Source organism: Euprymna scolopes, chromosome 21 (genome assembly GCF_053919585.1).
Source record: "Euprymna scolopes isolate OS-2025 chromosome 21, ASM5391958v1, whole genome shotgun sequence".
NCBI lineage: Eukaryota > Metazoa > Mollusca > Cephalopoda > Sepiida > Sepiolidae > Euprymna > Euprymna scolopes.
In genome coordinates this window covers 39,997,903-40,019,578 of record NC_136502.1, presented here as the reverse complement: position 1 = coordinate 40,019,578, position 21,676 = coordinate 39,997,903, and the positions used below count along the sequence as shown (strand labels likewise).

The following is a 21,676-nucleotide window of genomic DNA, read 5'->3' as shown; positions in this document are numbered from 1 at the left end:
ACACTGGGGAGAGCTTTCAAAACCAGCTTCAAAACCTAGTAGGTGACCTCCTTTTTTCCTCCTTGCAACTACTTTCTCACAGAAGAGATATTGTCAGTCTATCTCTACTCTATCGTTATTTTCATGGCAAATGCTCAACTGAGCTTCAATCTTTGGTTTCTCCCAGCAAAACATTCACAAACATTTGCCTAATTTCACTCAGAATTGCCTGAGTTATGAACTTTGAGTCTTATGAGGATTCAGTGACATGTGAGAGTTTCCAAGAATATTTTAACTATCTGAGGTCGACCTCTGACAGTCTAATGAGAGAGGTCGCAGCTTGGTATAAGTTTATAAAAGAAGGATGACTAAAGACCTGTCCAGAAATAGGTTATTATGGGAATAGATTTCTAATTTCTAAAAGCCATTCATTACATGCCAATCACTGAGACCATTATTTATCCATTTTATATTCTCGTCTTACTTAAAATTAATTAATACCATAATTGTCTGACAATTTATGACATAATGAACATTCCATAATCTTTGTTGCTTTCATGGTTTGTAGTTTGCATAAAAATAAGTGGCATTGTTTAATGTATAACATTTATAAAAATGGATATGAATCGTGTTTAATTGAAATATTTGTTTAATAGTACCATATGAATTATGTTCATTAACTACTTTAATGAGAATGAAACTGATAAAGAACTAGAAGAATATCCGTCTCTCGATGGGGTGCATACCATCAATGTTTATTGGTTCTTTTTTTATATAGTAAGTCTGTAGAATTTCCACATGACTTCTACGTCAATTTGTATAATTTGCTGTTAATAATAATAATAATAACTAGCAGGATCTGTACAAATTCCACAGGAGATTGATTCATATGTAATATACTGATGTTGGCATTCTGTAAATATTCAGCGATAATGGATACACTCTGATATTAATGTAGCTATTTTGTTAAAACTGCAAAAGTGTTTATTCACGCTAGCAAGGACGCCCGGTGTAGCCAACTCATAAAATACGCTTAAATATGATATTTTAATTCTTGCAGATTTCATATATATTATTATAGAGTTAATGTTCTATCGGTTTTCGTATATTATAAAGTTGCTATTTCAAAAATAAAAAAAATATATCTATATGACTTGGGTTCCTCAGCTTGAATCAAAACCAAATCCCAAACTTATCTCTCTCTCTCTCTCTCTCTCTCTCTCTATATATATATATATATATATATATATATATATATATATATATATATATATATATATAATATAAATAAATGTTTAGAGGTACAGAATTTATATATAGTTTTGAAAATAATAAGCGGAAGTTTCTCGAGAGCTCTTTCGGCTATCATCTCATCAGGCGAAAATCGATAGCAGTACAAAATAATATTGTGTCGAAAAATAAAGAGTTCTAATGGGGAACTTTTGGCACATTTAATAAGTTCCCCATTATAACTCTTTATATATATATATATATATATATATATATATATATACATAAACTTTACTTCCTTCAGCTTCAACTTATGAAGAATTCTTGATAAAATTATTTATAAAAAAAAAATAGATGACTTAAGTGCCATCAGTTATAATCAAAACCAAAACTTATGAAGAATTCTTGATAAAATTATCTATTAGAAGAAATAGAAGTACATACAATCAAACGACCCGGATGTACGTGTGACACAGAAAATAACACACACGCTGTCATATTAATATATAGATACTTGTCTCTATATAAATAAAATGAACTCATTTTTTCCCGTCGGATTTTGACCTTAATAGGATTAAAAATTAAGATATTTCATGCAAATATAATATGCACAAACGGCAGAACAATATCTGAGGTGTGTTATAGGCTTATTATTTCTCAAATTCCTCGATAATCTTAGATTTCTATACTTTTTCTGCTGAGAAGTCACGGCCAAAATCGGTTAAGATCAATGGAAGTGGTAAAATATTTTCTCTCTAATAAATTCCTCCTCCCCCTGCCACCACTTAACACCGTTTGGGGATCGTTCACAAGGAACAGTTGAGAAGAGAACACCGGTTTGGCTTCGTAGTTCTTTCATGTTAAGTTATTTAAAATCACTAAACTAAGCTGCAGTGCTCTGTGGCGTAGTGGTTAGCGTGCTGGACAATTCACATTATATTTTCACGTTCGCGCCGACCTACCGTAGTTGTTTTTTTTTTTTTTTTTCCTAAATAACTGGAATGGACTTTTCTTGGTGGCCGAACTGTTAACGTTGCAGATGTTTTTGTTTTTGTTTTTTTTCACACTTTATTTTCCTACTTTTACTCATGACTCCGGGTTTGATCCTTCCTACTTACCTACTATAACATTTTTTAAAACTCCCCCCCCCCTCGTCCTGGGAACAAACACTCGGGCAACACCGGGTACCCCTGCTAGTTAAAAATAAATGTCTGCCAAGGTCAGTATTATTAAGAAAAAAAAAATGATCTTTTCTTCTTCCGTAAAAGTAATTGTCATTGTCAGATAAATGTTTTTTACATAAATAAAGCAAATATATCTCGTCTATATTTATTATTTATTTGAAATTGTACCTATCTAATTCTTTTTAAAACCATAACTATTCTATCTTAGCTATGATTATCACCTGTATGTATGCATGCATGTATGTGTCAGGTCATGTCATATGCTACTAGTACCATGTAACCCAGTACTACCTGCCTCATGGTCTGGTCACCGGCGACTAAACTGGTTTCCCCAACAGACTTGTTTCGTGAGGAGGGCGGCTAGTTTCCCTGAAGGATTAAAAACAAGACCTTTCAAAGGGCGAATGAACCCTTTTTTGGGGTCAACGGCCAACTAGCACCGTGTATATTTGTATGTATGTATATATGTGTTGGGGTGGAGAGGGCTTCGTAAGCCGTGGTGAAGGCAACCTTTCTAGGACAAGCAAATCTCTGATTTTAAAAAAACCCATAAAGCGGGAGACCAGTACCTGCATTAAGCTGGTCTGCAGTTTAAGCTGGCTATCTTGCTCTTGCTTGTTGCTAGATCTCAACATTTTGAACCGAGAGAGAGATTTAGATGTCGTACAAAGCTAAGACTCTGTAACATCATCTTTGTATAGATACTCTCTCAGGCATTTGGGCTCATGGACTTTAAGTGCCCGAGGAAGTGGCATTCGTCTGGCAAGACGTTGCAATCATCATATGCATGTATGTATGTATGTATTTATGTCTGCCTAAAACTTTCGACAGAGGCAACAGATTTTCACAAGATCCATATCATTTTGAAGATCGACCCTTCGGATGACAAATATCGAAAAATTGGCTAAAAACATTAATTCCTTCACCCTCAACTGGGCACTTTTCTACAGGGAGGAGTCGCTTTTTTCGCCAATATTTACGAAAGTCATCCCTTCTTTTCGATTGTCTACCCTTAATTTAAACCTACATCACTTCTGGTTTGGCGATGGTCGCAACAGCAAATAAGTCAGTTTTTTTTTTTTTTTTCACGTTCTTTTCCTCCTTCGTGGTACGGGTTCGAGTCTGCCTGCCTACTACCACTTTTTTTGCTTAACATACACCTTCGAACACCTGGGCGACGCTGGGCACCCAGGCTAGTTACCATATAAAAAATAATTGCCAACTAAATATTCTTCAAATTAATAAAAGAAGTCTAATTTTTAAAAAAAAATTATTTAAAATTTTAGCCTTTTAGTCAATGGGATGGCATTATTTGATTTTGGAACAATTCATTTTTAAATGGTTTAAGTCAGATTATTTTGTTGTTTACCTTGCCTCTTTTATACATGCAAGTGAAAAGGTGAAAGAAGGTGATAATGTATGTACGAACATGAAATGCCTTTGCATATTATTTGTTAAACAATAACTGAATCATCTTTTAATGTTTGAAATTCAAATGTTGCTCCAGAATGCTAAAATTCATAAATATTAAGCTAACCATAACACTAATTTAATATACATGATCATCTTATTTAAAAAAACAAACAAAACAAAAACAATCCCCTGTAATATTTTTAAAGAGTACAAGCTATATCTCCCTAGTGTTGCCTGAGATGCAGTGAAATAGTTTTCAATTTTCATTTGTTTTTGTAAAATAATAGATTCAGTTTCAAGCTGCTGTTCCTCCCAAGCAATATCTCCCTGATTGCACAAAGAGAAAGGCCAATTTAATGCAACATGTATACACTTACATTCCAAAGTGGTCATTTCCTGTTAGGTGTGGGAGGGGGGGGGCGCAGGTTGGTATCGATTTTATACTAAGATATTGTAATGAAATTGTCATAGGATACTTTTTTCTCCATTTGGCTTTATTTATCTGTTTCTTGCCATTAATAGCTGACTCATCTCCAGTAGATTGTTCTTCTTCGGTAACACACTCCCATTTTTATCAACATGGGAAAATGTTACAGCATTGGACAGCCCCAAATTAATCTCACATGTAAAACTTTCCTTTTTATTAAAAGAAAGAATAAATAACTATTCTTTCAAACATTCACAAATGGATTTAGACTGCAGCAAAATGGCAGCGGTGCTCATATTTATTACTACAGTGCTGTTAAGAGAAACAGCCATGTCGAAAGCAATTTTCGCCTACATGATAACGTAGAAAAAAAAGAAAGAGAAAAATGTTTGTTTTTTTTTTTTTATCGCAAAATTTTTTTGTGTGTAAAAAAAAAAAAAAAAAAAAAAAAAAAAAAAAAACTCTTGGTCAACTCCCCAACTAAATGTTCCTTTGATATTATAAATCCAGGTCAAGTGATGTATATCCTTTTATGCTTATTCATGCTTATTTCCTCTCTTTTCTCACAATAATTTTTTTTTTTTGTAGTTTATTAATATATATATATTTTTTTTTTTTTCAGGTGGTAGATTATTTTCTGGTCAATTAGGTAAGCTGTAATTATTTGACACACTTTTCTTAACACTTGTCGTTTGTCTTCTTCTTCTTCAAAAAAAAAAATGGAACGCTTGTTATTCATCCTTCACCGTTTTTTGACAATACATAACGTTGTTTGCTTTTATAGAAACTTCTCTTTTGCTTGATTAGAGGCTCTCTATAACCAGGAACTGAATCTGCAATGGATGTCTCCTCCGCTTATCAGTTGCTTATCTCTGCAAGTTTATGGCATTTCACTTGATTCTTCTAATTCCTCATAAACATTCTAATCTTTTCTGAATGTCAAGCCTACATTAAAAAGTGGATTTCCCTTTTGATTTGAAAAGTTATAATCATCATATCTACTTAGTTGCTAATTAATGCTTATGCAACTGGAACTTGTGCGACTGTGCTTAGAATTGTTGTGCATAGGCCGCCTTTGCATGGGATATGTTGTAGACCAGAAAAAAAGATGGCTCAACCCAACCAAAGTGAAGATTGTTGCAATAATAACAACAACAATTGAAAAAGTAAAAATAAAGCTTACCTTTGAGAAATCAGCTTAAAGTATTATGCTATAAATGATGAATGTTAACAAATGTTAACCATTGTGATTCTTTGTAATTGTTTCAATTTTCATGTGTAACAATTTAAGTATCAACTTGGATATAATCTATTTGCTTTAAAGTTTATAGTTCAGTCCCTTTAGGAGGCAGTTAAAATAAATTTAAAACACCTTAAGCACTAGTTGATCTTTCAACATTCACTTACTGCAAGAATGTTAGTGAAACTGTTACCCGAACATACAGCAAAGTCCTGCGCAAAGCTTAACCCAACCAGAGTGAAGATTGTTGCAATAACAACAACAACAATTGAAAAAGTAAAAATAAAGCTTACCTTTGAGAAATGATTTTAAAGTATTATGCTATAAATGATGAATGTAAAACATGATGAATTTTGATTAGGTTAAATTACTAAACATGAATTATAACCACAGTCTTTCCTATACATACTAACATATTCTATAGAATCACAGTATTCATTGTAGTTGTATTAATTTTGTGAGCAGTGGATTTATTTTAGTGATTTTCAGAAATTTTTATTCTGTTTTTAACTTCAACTGCTTTAATGCATATTCAATCCTTAACTTTCTGGGAGGAATAAATCTTTGAATTTAATTTGAAAAAATAATCGCAGATAAATAACTTAAATTTTACTGTAAAAGAATAACGCCTTTCAACATTTAAAATAAGAAACAACAAAATGGATAGGATGTGCATCTGGTATAATAGTTGTTGGGATTGACTGTGTTTCCCTTGTAAAAAAAAAAAAAAGAAAAAAAGTCCATCAGTAAGGAAATCTGATGATACAAAAAAAGTGAAAAGTCATAAAAAAGTGTGTTCTTATGTTTAAAACTTTAAATAACTGTTTATTAATCTTGTTTATTTTCAACATTAAATTATTTCTGTTCCCAGGGTTTTTTATTGTTGAGTTTTCTTTTGTTATTTCTGACTTGACAATGATTTCCCATAGAATCTAATTCTGAAAATCTTGCAGGTTATTCTGCTGCGCATTCCTTGCTAAGTAATATATGCTCAAAATAAAGATAGATTCTAGATGCAAGAGTATATCTGAAATGATGGAGAAGGAGGTGAATTCATGGTCAGCTAGAACACCAATGGAAAAGTAGGTGGCTACTTGGTTCGCTTAACTATTTTTTCAAATTAAATTCAAACTTAGAGATTTGAAGTTTGTTGCCAGAATTGTAAGCACTAGAGCAGCATATAAGATCTGGGGGAGACAGATTCCCCTCTGAAGATAGTTCAGATCCAGAAGCAACTCTATTTAGGGAAATGGAGCACTAATATTCAAGTTAAATAGCATCTGATTAAAGTTGAAACATCTTCAGGAATATACTTGCTACTCGGAAAAAGATCAACTTGACAACAGAGATTAAAAAAAAAGTGATTCTTGATGTCATCAGATGATTGCCATGATCTAAAAGTTATCATTTTTCCAAAATTTAGGTTCACATTTATTATGGATTTTATGATTAAGTTTGAATATTGCATCTGGAAATTATACCTTAAAAAATTAAGGGCAATTTTTCAGAGAAAATACAATAAAATCAATAATTGATGACAGTTTCGATCGATGTACAACACAAAACATGCACCATTTTATATTTAAAACATTTTTTCAGCATAGACAAAAAAAAAAAATTCCAAGCAATAAAAGTACTCTAGCTATGTGAAAATCTTAAGAATTTCAGATTATTCATAGCCTATGTAAGTATGTATGTATGTATGTATGTATATATATATATATATATATATATATATATATATATATATATATATATATATATACACTCTCCACCACTGATCCATGATCATGATCAAACTTGACATGATAATGGTTTCTGACCTAGAGATATTGCACACCATTTTTTTTCAAGGTCATGGTCGAAAGTTAAGATCATATTAGGTGCAGCTCTTCATTCTTCCCCTACCTAGGGATGGTACACACCAAGTTAGGATTTGCAATTTATCTTTGATAAAAATGTGTTTGTGATACTAAACAAATGTTAACCATTGTGATTCTTTGTAATTGTTTCAATTTTCATGTGTAACAATTTAAGTATCAACTTGGATATAATCTATTTGCTTTAAAGTTTATAGTTGGATTTCAGTCCCTTTAGGAGGCAGTTAAAATAAATTTAAAACACCTTAAGCAATAGTTGGTCTTACAACATTCACTTACTGCAAGAATGTTAGTGAAACTGTTACCCGAGCATACAGCAAAGTCCTGCGCAAAGCACGGGTATCTTTGCTTGTGAAATATAAATTTTTCACAAAATATTTATGCATATAACTTTATATAAACATGCATAGATTAATGATTGTGAGAATTAAATGACAATTTTAATAAGTATTCAACCACTATCAGGTAATGATTTTTAACCGATCTAAAGTGATTTTGACAAATTTACCCAAATAAAGAATCTCTCTGAAAATTTAACCTTTGAAAATTAAATGACTATTTTGAGGAGTGCTCCTTCACTTTCAAGTGATAATTTTTAGTCAATATATAGAATTTCTCCCCATTGTTTGTTATCATGGACATACTGTGGCTGGCCAATAAAAGACAAACAATATAACCTAAGAGACATTAGGTACCTTACATGTACCTGGTGCAGCATTCACTCAGCAAGTGTTGATCTGGCTTCCTCCAAAGGAGTCTCCAGTCGCATGTATATCTCAGTCAGAAGAGATAGCAATGTTAGTTTTTGCTGTTTTGTTTGGTAACGAGTTGTCACTGTCCTCTTATATACAGTACTTGGTACTCTCAAATGGTCATTCATATTGTACTAACTAGGCTCAGTGTTGCTTAACTTTGGGATCTAATGAGAACCAATGTGTCAATGTAATCATACTGGACTGGCTCATAAGGCAATGTTTAGCAAATACAGTATTTTTTTTTTTCTTTTTACATGGGGGTCATCACTTATCAAGGCACAGAGGCCACTCAGGGATAAGGGTTATTGCGTGTACAGTAATCAATGAGATAGTATTGTAGTAATCATTAGTATTGGGTGGTTAGATAGTGTCTTACTTAAGGGGGCGGTTTGTCAGGAATTTGTTTATGTTGGATTTGAAGACATCCAAGTTGTAGTCAGGTGGGAAACAGGCGAACGGAAGAGAGTTCCACAATCGTGCACTTCTGAGAAAGAAGCTCTGCTCATGGAATCTATGTTTTGATTTAGGCACAGATAAAGAGTGGGGAAAATTATTGACAGTAGTTTCAGCCAGACGGGTGAAAGATTGGCAAGGGGGGACGAGAGATTGGAGCTCAGACGAGCACTTTCCATGGAAATAATGATAAAACAAAGGCAGGCTTGCAACGTCTCTTCTGTGGGAGAGAGGCTGCAGGGAAGAGAAAAGGGCATCCCCCACCAAACCACAAAGTCTATTTTGTACTCTGTCAAAGCAGGAACACGAATGCTGTAATTATGCAATAAAACAAATAACCATTTCTTTTAATGTTTGGTTTTTCTACATAACCATCATAAACTTTTGACCACAAATTTCCATTGAGAATAATAAGCATACAGCAAATTATGTAAGTCGCAATTCATAATTCATTCAACACTTTGTCAAGAATAATAGTTTGCTGTTTTATTTTTTAGTCTGTGTTTTCAGACTGTTTCTCATTGTAAATATTTTTGTTTATCGTGCAATCTTTTCGCCTTCTCTTCATTTTATTCATAATTTCCCTAAATGTTTAGCATTCTTGAAAGTTCATTTGGCATCATGAACATATTACTTAAAAGCTGATATTCCTGGCTTTTTATTTTAATCCTATTTGAGGAAATACTTTCTTATAATATTACCCTCCCCCTCCTGCTCTCAATCAACTTTGTCGAGCTCACATCGGTTGTGACAGATGTGCACAGTATTTCAGATTTTTTTTTTTTTTAGATGAGTATTGATACTTTTGTTATGTATTGTCTTATTAAGATGACGACTTATATATTTGTTGTTTGTATTTTAATTGTACTTGTGTGTTCATGTTGTGAAGATAGACATATTATGAGATAGAGACAGGTCTCATATATAAAGAGACAGGGTACATGTTAATACAGGAGAGCCGACAGCATATAATACACAATGAGTTTGACAAGAATCACTTGAAGAAAGCCGGCGGTTACATCGACTGAAACGTTGTTAGAATAACATTTAAAGATGAGAACAGTAGTCTTATGGCCTGTTGTTTATAATGGATTATAACTTTTAATTAGAGAAAAGTGAGGATGGATAGGTATTTTATAAAATAAGAGTAGAGGTGGTTAGGAGTCGAACAAAATAGATTGAGAGTAATAGACTGAAATTTAGTAAGAGATGAGTGACTTAGTTACTAAATGGCAAATTACAGCTAATTAAAACAATTAAAATGGATTTTTAAAAAACATTTTTTATTTCCAAACCAAGTAATATTTTACCATGTATTTTGTGATATATATACTAGCAAAAGTACCTGTCGTTGAGAAATAGCCTACAGAAAACGGACTCTGATTTATGAAAGTACTAGCGAGGGGGTACCCGGCGTTGCCCGGGTGTTTGGAGGTGTGTGTGTGTGCTTGGGTGGGGTGGGGAGTGTTAATCAAAACATAAGAATAAGCGAAGTAAATATTTAAAAAAAAACACAAAAACAAACTAATGTAAGGCAAACAAACGATGATAAATGTAAAAATCGGAAAAACAAAAAAAGAAAACAGAAAAACGAACATTAAAACTTTTTTTTAAATCTGAAAAATACCCCCCCCCCCCAAAAAAAAAAACGTGAAAAATGGCTTCAGGGGGTATCCGGCGTTGCCCGGGTGTTTTTGGGTGTGTGTGGTCGGGCAGGTGTGGGGGAGGGTGTTAATGAAAACCTAAGAATAAGCGAAGTAAAAAAACTAACGTAATGCAAACGCGAAACAGAAAAAACAAACGTTACGTGAAAAATGGCTTAAATAACCCTGCTTTAATATTAAAATATTAAAAATTGAAAAAAAAAGAAGACATCTCTCACCACGATTCGAACCCAAAACCTTTAGATAATGCGGCCACGCTCTAAGCAACTGAGCTAAGACGACGTCGCCGAAATTGTGTTGCTTTTTTAAATCTTTAAACTAAATCAGGTTACGACGTCATTTGCGTATGCGTAGAACCGAACTCGTCATGAGAGGAGGGTTTTTGCTGATCCCCCCTCCCTCTCCTTGTAGAAAAGTGATGATTTCAGGGTGAAAAAATTAACGTTTTTGGCCAATTTTTCGATATTTGTCGGGCGAAGGTTGGAAGTTTAAAATGATACCGATCTGGCGAAAATCCGTGATCCGTGTGGAAAGTTTTTGCGAGACATACAAACACACACACACACCCACATACATACAAACACACATTTTCGCTTTTATATATATAGACTAGCGAAGGGTACCCGGCGTTGCCCGGATGTTTGGAGGTGTGTGTGGTTTTGGGTAAATCAAAACTCGGGGGGCGGGGGTTAAAATAAAAAAAAAAGTTTTGGTAGGTGAGTATGAGGATCGAACCCGAACCCGAACCCTTGAGGCGAAGTTGGAAATTAAAGTGTGAAAAAAAAAGTGTGCGACTTTAACCATTGACCCACCGTGAGATACTAACGGAAACAAGTTTGAATTTATTTAATTACTTGGATTTGGCAGGTGCACGTTTTAATGACTTAATGAGGTCAACTTTGACTGCGGGATAGTATTTCATTTACTGTGGAAAGCTTTTTTTTATTTTTGTTTCCCCAAGATGTTGGTGGGGGGAGGGCAGCTCCCCATGTCCAATTTGAATAGCAATTGTTTGATATAAGGAAAATATTTCCACATTGATCAAATCTGATTGCTTTCGGACATTTCCAGCGATAGACAGAAAATACTGCCAGAATTAGTGTCGCTTTTATTATAGGAAAAAGACTAATCCACATGCGGCGAGCAACAAATGTTGAATATTTATCTTCCTGAAGTCGAGCAAATTAAATAGATGGTGAGCTCCGTTGTTAACTCGGAGATATTATGATTTCTATGTGATATAAAAAGTTTTAAGAAGTTGCAGTCCGACCGCTTCTCTGAAAAAAGCCTTTCTTGGACATACACAAAAAGCGAACATACATACATACATTTTCACTTTTATATATATAGATGATAGGTTATGAAAAGGAAGGGTTGTAAAGATATAGCTTCGAATTTGGGGGTATCAAAACCAAAGCAAAATATGATGAAAGTAAAAATAAAATAGATAAACCCCATAATTTATTATACCATACCTGTTCACACTGAAACATAATTATCAAAGTATACTTACGCAGATAGATATGAAAAGTCTTTATTAAAGTTTGTGCCTATTTCCATTCTATGGAGGCCAGGCGTGAACACAGACCCCACAATTTTATTATACCATCCCTATTTAAGTTAAAATATACTTATCAAAGTATTATTATGTAAATCTACATCAAAAACACTTGTAAACGTTTTTTTTTTTTTTTTTTCAATTTTTAAATTTTTTATTTCCATACTTTGTGGACCAGGCACGACCGCAGACCCCACAATTTTAATGAATCATCATTATGCCAGATCAAATATACCCATTCTTGTGTCTCGATACATCTATCATTATATGTAATCAGTTTTCTATAATAGTCAACCATATAGGAGCCTATTTGTGACCAGACACACACATACACAGACGTTCAGCTTTATATTATATATATATATATATATGTATATATATATATATATATATATATATATATATATATATATATATATATATGAAAAAACGTTAAGGCAACAAATGTTGATTAACTCAGTTTTAGTATAATAGTTGCTTGGTCTAGTGAGAAGTTGCCATCAGGCATATATCCATTTTATACTTAGTCATTGTTCTTGCTAATTTAAAAAATTTTTTTGTCATCCCCCCTCCCTGTTCTTTCAAATTGATCTCTCCTATTCTTTCTCTCCCTTTTTTGAATCTTGTGCGAACCATCATTGTATTTGTGTATTGACTTTCAATAGTTTGAACACTGATCTTACAAAACTCCTGTATAACCTTTTCTCAACCAAACAAAAGTTTTGTTTTGAATGTGCATTGCTTTGTGATTCTATTGCTTTAGTGCAAGAGGATAAATACTGTCTGTTATTCATATCTCATGCTTAAAAGAAGTGGAAAGAAATCATACATAAAAGTTTGTTGATGTTTCTCTTTGTTGAAAACCTTGTGACTTCATCTACACCCACAAATGATGGCATAGTCATCTTAGAAGTTATTCTCTATGGTTGGAAGATGGCTTGGAATAGAGAGAACGCACTGAATATTTACAATGGAAACCATTTCTCTGGTTAAGTGACTATTTGAAGAATTCTGCCATTACTAATCAGCAGAGCATTACCATTATCAATCAAGGAAAAAGTCTATTAGGTATGTGTATGCAGTGTCATGACCATGGTTATGACATTCACCCTGAGTCGGTTGGGCCGGCTCTTTCCAACAAGTTCCCAAACACTGGCTGACCAGGCATGGTAATCCAAGGCTGCTTCCGTTATGAGTGCAAACCATTTTCACTTCTAGAAATGGGCCCTGTAAAGGTGAGGGCCCAGAATCAGTTCAACATTCTGCTTCACTGTCATGAGCCAGATTTTGAGCTGATTACCATGTTTCTTCCAACTAGTGCTGAGTCAATGACTTCAAAGATGAAGTCACCTAGGTGTTGTGGTAGGACATGACTGAACCAACAAAGGCACTTGGTAAAGAGATTTTTGAAGGGAGTGTATGCAGTGCGATGATGTATGATAATGATACCTGACTGGTGATGGTTGAGGATATGTGTTGCAAGTGACATGACAATAATACAATGAATGTGAATGCGATTCTTGTATATTCCTTCTTACCATATAATGAAGTATGCAATTCCATATTGTATAATTGACCTAGTACGTGTCTATGTTTCATGAAATATTCAGAGTCTGATTCTAAATTGTTTGATGGGTTTCGAGTTTGCCTGACTCTAAATTTATCCTGATCCAGGGATTGAATCCACAACACTTTTACTGTTTCAAAGCACCTGTATCCGTTGTTTTGTGGCAAAACCTTGGAGCCTGAAAATTTAATGCTTTCAAGTAGGTTGTCTACATAATCAGGTGGTGGTATTTGTCTTTTTTTTTTTTTTGTTTTGTTAAAAACTTCCATATGGTGTGAAAAACCTATGCTATGTTGATTCGGGCGATTATTAATGACTAACATATGAGCTTATTCCAAGAATTGTCTGATCTTTCAGTGTGTTTTCTTGTTCTCTTCCCTGTTTAACTTTCTTCCATTCTCTACCCTTTGTTTTTCACTCTCTCCCGTTCTCGTTTGTCGGGTCTCTCTCGTTCTCATTTGTCGAGTCTCCCCCGTTCTCGTTTGTTGGGTCTCTCCTGTTCTCGTTTGTCGGGTCTCTCCCGTTCTCGTTTGTCGGGTCTCTCCCCCTCTCGTCTGCCGTGTCTCTCCCCTCCTCGTCTGCCGTGTCTCTCCCCCTCCTCGTCTGCCGTGTCTCTCCCGTTCTCGTTTGTCGGGTCTCTCCCCCTCTCGTCTGCCGTGTCTCTCCCCTCCTCGTCTGCCGTGTCTCTCCCCCTCCTCGTCTGCCGTGTCTCTCCCCCTCCTCGTCTGCCGTGTCTCTCCCCCTCCTCGTCTGCCGTGTCTCTCCCCCTCCTCGTCTGCCGTGTCTCTCCACTTCTCATTTGTTTAGTTATTCTCTTTCATTTATCCATCCATTTTCTTTTGCCTGCTATTCTCTCCCTTTTGTCAATCTGTTCTTTCTATGTGTGTGTGTGTGTGTGTGTGTGTTCGTGTGTGCGTGCATGTAATGTAAAAGTATATCAAAGGTGAACGTCTCAAGACTAAGAATGGTAGTTATAGCTTATGTTATATTTTTCTTTGTATGGACACTTCTGCTATGTGCTTAACTAACCAATGATCACAATTTAATTCTGATATTTTACAAATTTTTTATTTTGACTTATAAAAACTTTTTAAATTGCATTTTGAATAATATGCCAGACGGCAGCCAAATCTACTTTTGTAAACTTATCAGGACAATTTCCTTGAATTTATCGTTGATTTCAATCTGGTTGCTGATATAAAACCTATTTTTGCAAAGTACTTCATTATTGTTAGTTCGTGGCTCAATTTCAATTGCTGGTAATGGAAACAAGTCTGAGTAAATTTGGTGATTCACTCGGATCTAGTAATTCTCATATTTTTATATCACCATCACAGCTTTTTATGACTACAATCAGTGAAACTCATTTCCTATTATCGCAACAAGTTTATTTTTATATCTCTAGGTGTATCCTTTTTTTTTTTTTTTTTTTTTTTTTTTTTTTTTTTTTTTTTTGTCATTTGGCCACTACATAAGATATAAACCAGCAACCTTCCAGATTCCAAATCATGATAGTATTCTTTGAAACAACTGCTTCAACAATTCTCTTATTTTTTACCTCTCTTTGAGTTTTGCAATGTCCACCTTTTAACATGTGAACTCATCATAGACCATGGTCTTAATGTACTAATACTGTGAGGGTAATTATTATAAAGCACTGTGTTTTGAATGCCCATTTATTTTAATTATCATTCTGTTGAATTTGATTTTACTCTGTCACAATTTTGTTTTACACATTTGTGAATCGGATATTTCACAGTATTACACCAACATCACTTTCTGTGATGACTTACATATGAAAGAATATGCCATTCAAGTTTCTTTTTCTAATCTTGGTGAATGTAATTATTTTTGAGCAGTCTGTTCATTCCACCATTTCTGTTATTTTGTAATTGTATGATTTGTCTGCTTCATATCAAATGAACATGTGTGACTATACTGTTTCACAGTTGACTACAACATGGTTGTCTTCAAGTCTAATGTGACTAAAACCCAGGGTAGAATTTTGATCTCTTCTATTAAACAAATAAATCCCAACAAAACTTTTTTTTTTTTTTTGCAGCAAATTCAACAATTTCTCACTTACAAGTGTTCAGCAATGAAATCACAAATGACTAGCCATATCCTTATACGAGTGATTAGGGACCCCCTGTGAATTTAATATTCCTTCCTTCAGAGGAAGCTGATTCAAACCTGCTTAAGGTGAATGCTGTACAGCAACAATATATCCTGTGACCTTGCCCATGTCAGCAATGGTTCGAGATGTGGTACATGCCACGAAGGAAGCTGACTCCACCCGAATCTGATTAATGCTAACTCAAGTGCATGTACAAGAAATTACAGGCCATTTATCTTATTGTAGTTTGAACATCTTTTCTTCGATGCTGGGCATTTATTTTTATTCTTTTCTGTAATCTTGTAAGGCAATTAACATAATTCCTCTTCGATGCCACTGCAATGATCAGTGACTAATCTCAGCTTCGGTGTTCTCTCTCAGCTGTCAAAAATTTGACTCTGTCTTCCTTAATTTGTCTTTATTAAAATGTATTTAAAAAAATTTTTTTTTTACAAAGGCATCGCTACTTATCAAGGTCCAGAGGCCACTCGAGGATAAGGGTTAAAGAGTGTACAGTAGTCAATTGGACAATATAGTAATCGATAGTAATGGAAATTCGTTAAATTTGTTAACTTAAGTGGAATGGCTCATCAAAAACTTGTTTACGTTGGACTTGAAGACAACCATATAGTAGTCAGCTGGAAAGAAGGAAAACGAAAGACAGTTACACAGGTGTGCAGTTCTAAGAAAGAAACTTTGTTCATGGAATCTACGTTTAGGTTTAGGCACAGATAAAGAGTGGGGGAAATTATTGATAGTGTTTTCTGCTAGACGAGTGCTTCTTGTGAAAGTTTGGCAAGAGGGAACCATAGATTAAAGCTCAGTCGAGCACTTGCCATGAAAATAACGATAAAGCAAAGACAAACTCATAACATCTCTTTTGTGAGAAAGAGGTTGCAGAGAAGAGAAAAGAATATCTCCTACTAGGCTATGAAGTCTATTTGAACTCTATCAAGGCAGGATAAATCCTTTCTAGCAGCTCCTGCCCAGATGTGGCAACAGTCCTCCATCCTTGGACGTACGTGGCTCTTATATAGATAGAGAATTGCATCAGCAGTGAGATATCTACTGGATCGATAGAAGGATCCCACCATTTTTCCAGCGGCCTTGGCAACACTCATAAGCAAATGAATGCTATCTATAAAAGAAAAGTCTAATTACAAAGATGTTATTTTTTAGACTTAAAATCGAGTGTCCAACATGCAAAACAATCTCCACACTTAAAAGCTCCTAACCCTTCATTTTCTTCATTGTTATGTACAATTGGTACCCTTAATACTCGGTTATATTTTAAACCATGGAAGTGTTACATTTTCTTGTAGGTGACAGGATTTAGCAAATTGTAATAATTCGTAGGTGACTAAAAGCAAAGAAAATCATCACATTTTCGTGTTCGCTACCACAATATTTGCATTTGATTTGGTTGTATTTTATTGAAATCATTTTAATTCAACTCCTCAATTTTAGCTAAAAATTCTATCCTTTCTTATTTCTAAATTCATGTTCTCTTTCAAGTATTTTATGTTTGTGTAATGTCTCCTGCATTACTTATTTCATCTTTCATATATATATATATATATATATATATATATATATATATATATATATATATATATATATATTACCAGTTTTTCAAATCCATAGTATTTGATGCATTCTTTAGTCTGTGGGCATGTTGTATTATAGAGGCATTTGGTCTTGTCTAGACTACATGAATTTGGTTTTCTCAACAGCTAGTTGTTTTTTGTATATTTTTTAAATATATTTTTTTAATTTTTTTTTTTTTTTTTTATCATTTTGAGTCTTAGTTCTCTTTACCATGTCCTTCTCAATATCTTCTATGCAGCTTCACCATCCATTCTAGCAAGAAATAACTCTGATCTTGTCCTCTCATTAGTTTTCTTTGTCTCTTAATTTCTTCATCTTCACCAACGTTGCATAACATCTGATCCAGGTTTGTCCCACGTGGTTATGGATTTCATCACTGCCGACATATTGTTAGAAAGTGTTCAGTGAAGTTATTTAGTTACACTCTCCAGGTAGCAGTCGACTACTTGCTTATGCCGGGGTCTGCATTTATTTTTATTCAAGTGTACAGATTTGCATATGACTATGCAACACAAAATATGAAAACTTCTGCATTGATCCTATTTTTCATCCAAAACAAAATTCTTTTTTCTTTTCATAAAACCAGTAACAATTCTTGTTGCATTGTTTTGTTACTATTAATAATCCCCCGCCCCGCGCGCATTTCAACGATTTTCTTAGCACTAGAAAATGTTTAACGTTTTTTTTTTTTTTGTCAACTTGGTTATCTATTATTTTACAAAATATAAATTGATCAGCGCTTTCTTCTTTTTTTTTTTTGTGTACTTTAATAACACAAAATTTATGCTGCAGTTTTAATTCTGGGATTGAGTTATGTTTGTAAAAATATTCTGTTCTATTTGTCCTAATTATAATTAAGAAAAGTAGAAAGTAGACCTTGAGTATGATTTCAGTAACTTCGTAACTCTCACTTCCCTTATTTTGTCCTTTCACCCTTACATTCTATTAGCAATATTTTCTGACAAAGGGTAAAGAATTGCTGTTTTTTTTTTTTTGTTGTTCGAATCTAGCCATCTAAAATTTATTGTTGGCTAGTTTTTGACCTTGCATTAAAACAAAAAATGTTTTAACTCCTTATATCAAGTGGTTTCATACCTTGTATGGAGCGATTTCCATAAAAAAATAGCTGTAATGTATAATTAACTAAACAAGTCACTCATCTCTTAACTGTCTATGTATTTCTCTCATCCTCTGTTAATTTAACTACTCTTTAGTATCAAGGCCTCTGTAAGCATTTAGAGAGAATGATTCTCTTTTTCTTTTTTTTTTTTTTTTACCTAATTTACATTGTGTGTTTGTACACACCATTAACATGCATGTAAATTAGATAGCAAAATATGTTGCTTTACTTCTATATTTTTTTTTTAGTTATGCGGTAAAAAATTTTTTAACAGATATATATCATAGTTTATGAATTTTTTTAATGCAATCGACACCAAACAAATAATGGTTGTTACCCGACAGGTCACGGGGCAAATGTTTTTTTTTTTTTTTTTTTTTTTTTTTTTTTCAGATAAAAACAAAAAGCTAGTTGTTTGAAAAAAATCCATCAAATTTCAGCACTATTTTTAAAACCCTGTGAACCGAACATGAGTTCCTATATTCCCTAAATACGCAGTTTACTATGTATATATTCATTCAGTTCAAATTTGAGTAAAATTTATTAATGTTAAAAATATTAATGTTTTTTTGTTTTTTTTTAAATGTTCATAAAGAAATGTTTTAATTTTTTTTTTGTTGTTCTTAAGATATTAGTTTCTCTTTATAAATTAGCACAAAACAATATATAAAAAAAAAAATTGATAAAAAAATCTAAAGAACCGTTTTTTGTTTTTTTTTAAATTTTTGTTTTTTTTCTCTCCTGCTGTCCATGTGATTCTGATGTATTGATTGAGTCAGTTATTATAATGACTACCAACGAATATTGAGGCAAAGCTGGTCTGGTCATGACAACCAGTCCAGCTGCTGCTTACTAAGAGAATGACTAAAAAAAAAAAGAGAGAAAGGGAGAGGCAGCCAGTCTGAGGGAAGAGCAGCACTCAACTGGTTTGCCACAAGTGCACCCCCCCCCGCTCTCTCACTCACTCACTCGTATGAGTGTGAGAACATTTCAATGTTAGAGTAGCATTTCTTTTTTTTTCCTTCTGTCTTCTCCTCCTCTTGTTCATGAGTCATTTGAGGAGGTACAGTGTTGAAAGCCGTTACAATCCCCAAGTGGTGGGTGGCAAAGTAGCCGGCTGTAGTCAGGTTGTTGTTTGATTTGCTGCATAGTACTCTCCCTGCACCCACCTTGGTACTCATTCTCTCACCACAACTGAAGGGAAGAAGAAAAAAAAAGTGTTCTTCAACATAACTGTTTTACAGGGAACAAAGTGGATAGCTGGGGGAATAATAGGACATCCCAGAAAAGGTAAGAACAAACAAAAGCAGGCATTAATCATTATAATTATTATTTCCCTACTTACTACTCTGTGGTGGCGGTGGCAGGCAAACGGTAACAAGTGGAAAATGAAAACTTGCAAACATGACTCAGTTTTGTTCCATGCTTAATTTCTCTTGCCTTTCCGACATGTTGCATCATAGAAAATAAGTTCAAAAATTTATGTTAATGTTATTTAAAGGCATACCCTATGCCCCCCCCCCCATTTTCTTTCTTTCTATTTCCCCCTTACCTGGCTAGAAAAAAAAAAAAAAAAAAAGAATTCTTCTCCATGTATTCACCTGAAAGCTATGGAGGATCACACATTGTCAGACATCTTTTAAATTATGAATTGAGTACATTTAATTAGTTCATGATCATTCTCTAATTCGTTGCATTATATTTATTTTAAAACCGACTAATTAGGAATGTTCTTTGTTGCGCATCAACATTAACTGCCTCTGACTATTTCCACCAGGGAAAATACTTTCACTGCAATTTAGCCACACTTTTTTTTGCTACGATGATTTATTCCATTATAGCACTTTGCAGTTATCACTGGCTTATTTAGAATTACTTTCTCTTTTATAAACAAGTTGATATACATGTAAATTTATATATATATATATATATATATATATATATACATGCATGTTTAGCTGAAGTGCTTGTTACAAAACCTATTGCGTATGCACGTGTCGAAAGAGAATTTACACCTCCAATTCTTATCAGTTGGTTTTGATGAAATCCTGTGTAAAAATGTTATTAACAAAGTTTATTAAAATTATTAAGGTTTCTGACCTTTTTGTTAATTATTTTAAAATTGCTAATTCATATTTATGGCAAAAAAAATAAATATATAAATAAATAAATACAATTAAATTTAAAGAGAAATTTTGAGTTTTATTTGAATTTGTATTACAAATTATCTTCACTTTTAAAAGGATCTCTATTTAATAAATTTTTTCTTATATAAAACCGAAACTTTAAAATATTGCATCTTTTATTAATAGATTTTATTGGATTCTTAATATTCTTGCTTCTAATATTAAAAACTAAAAGCCAAATTGAAAGCAGGAAGAAATCCCACAAAATTAAATCTTATATTTATCCCTAAAAGTTTAACTGTAATATATAAACTGAAACCCCCGTTCCATAATGAGATACACTTGGAAGTGTTAATGTGCTCAAGAAAACAGACCCGCAAATTTTGTAAAACAAAACTTATGAAAATAGAGATTGCATAATTGAAGTTATAAAAGTTATAAATTTCTGAAGTTGAGTGTTTTTAATGATTGCAATTTGTTAGAAAATCAGATTACATTTTTTTTTATCTGGTTACTGATGGCTTAAACCTCAGTAATATCAGAAGTAAAATTATTTTGGTTGGACTGAACCCGTTAAAACATGCAGGTGGGAAGCCTTAATTGAGAACAGACTATAGTAAAAATTGTGAGTAGATCGTGCATAACTAAAGTTATGAACGTTTTAAGTTTGCGTAATTCAACTATGTTTTAAATGTTGTTAGAGTCAGGTAAAGCTATATTTTTGTTCAATGTTAGATTTCATGATTCTTTTGTCATTTTAAAGAAAACGCATAAATATAACCAAATTGCCCCCCCCCTCTACATAAATATGACCACACCCTTAGGACATTCTTTATAGGTAGGAGAATATGGTCTGCTAAAAGACTATTTTCGTTTTATTCTGAACTACCCAGGGTAACATCTGCATTATAAAAAAAAAAAAAATGAAATCGGTAATGTACAAACAGTGAATGCTATTTCAGTTCTCCCTATTATCTGTAATATAAATCTCACCTCTCTGTTTAAATGTATGTATGTAAGTTTGTATGTATGTCTGCCTAAAACTTTCAACAGAGGCGATGGATTTTCACAAGATCGGTATCGTTTTGAAGCTCGACCCTTCGGATGACAAATATAAAAACATTGGCTTAAACAACATTAATTCCTTTACCCTCAACTGGGCACCTTTCTACAAGGAGGGGGCGCTTTTTTTGCTGATATTTTTGAAAGTCATTCCCTCTTTTCGATTGACTAGCCTTAATTTAAACCTTTGCCACTTCTGCTTTGACAATGGACGCAACAGCAAAGACGTCACGTTTTTTTTTTCACATTCTCTTCCTCCTTTGTGGTACAGTTTCGCCTACTGCCACTTTTTTT

General features: G+C 33.5%; 1 protein-coding gene across 40 annotated transcripts in view; it reads left to right on the top strand.

Moving 5' to 3' along the window:
* LOC145242141 (protein hu-li tai shao-like) overlaps positions 1 to 21,676 on the top strand; it is a 271,491-nt gene that overhangs the window by 39,437 nt on the left and 210,378 nt on the right. For 16 of the 40 annotated variants that reach the window (XM_080105113.1, XM_080105104.1, XM_080105102.1 and 13 more), the window contains exon 2: positions 4,856 to 4,882. The exons of 11 other annotated variants lie outside the window; for them this stretch is intronic. The gene's annotated coding sequence lies outside the window, so the exon portion shown is untranslated. Of the gene's footprint in view, positions 1 to 4,855; positions 4,883 to 18,997; positions 19,485 to 21,676 lie in introns of those variants that run through there. 13 more of the 40 variants (XM_080105114.1, XM_080105105.1, XM_080105103.1 and 10 more) reach the window with 2 other exon arrangements.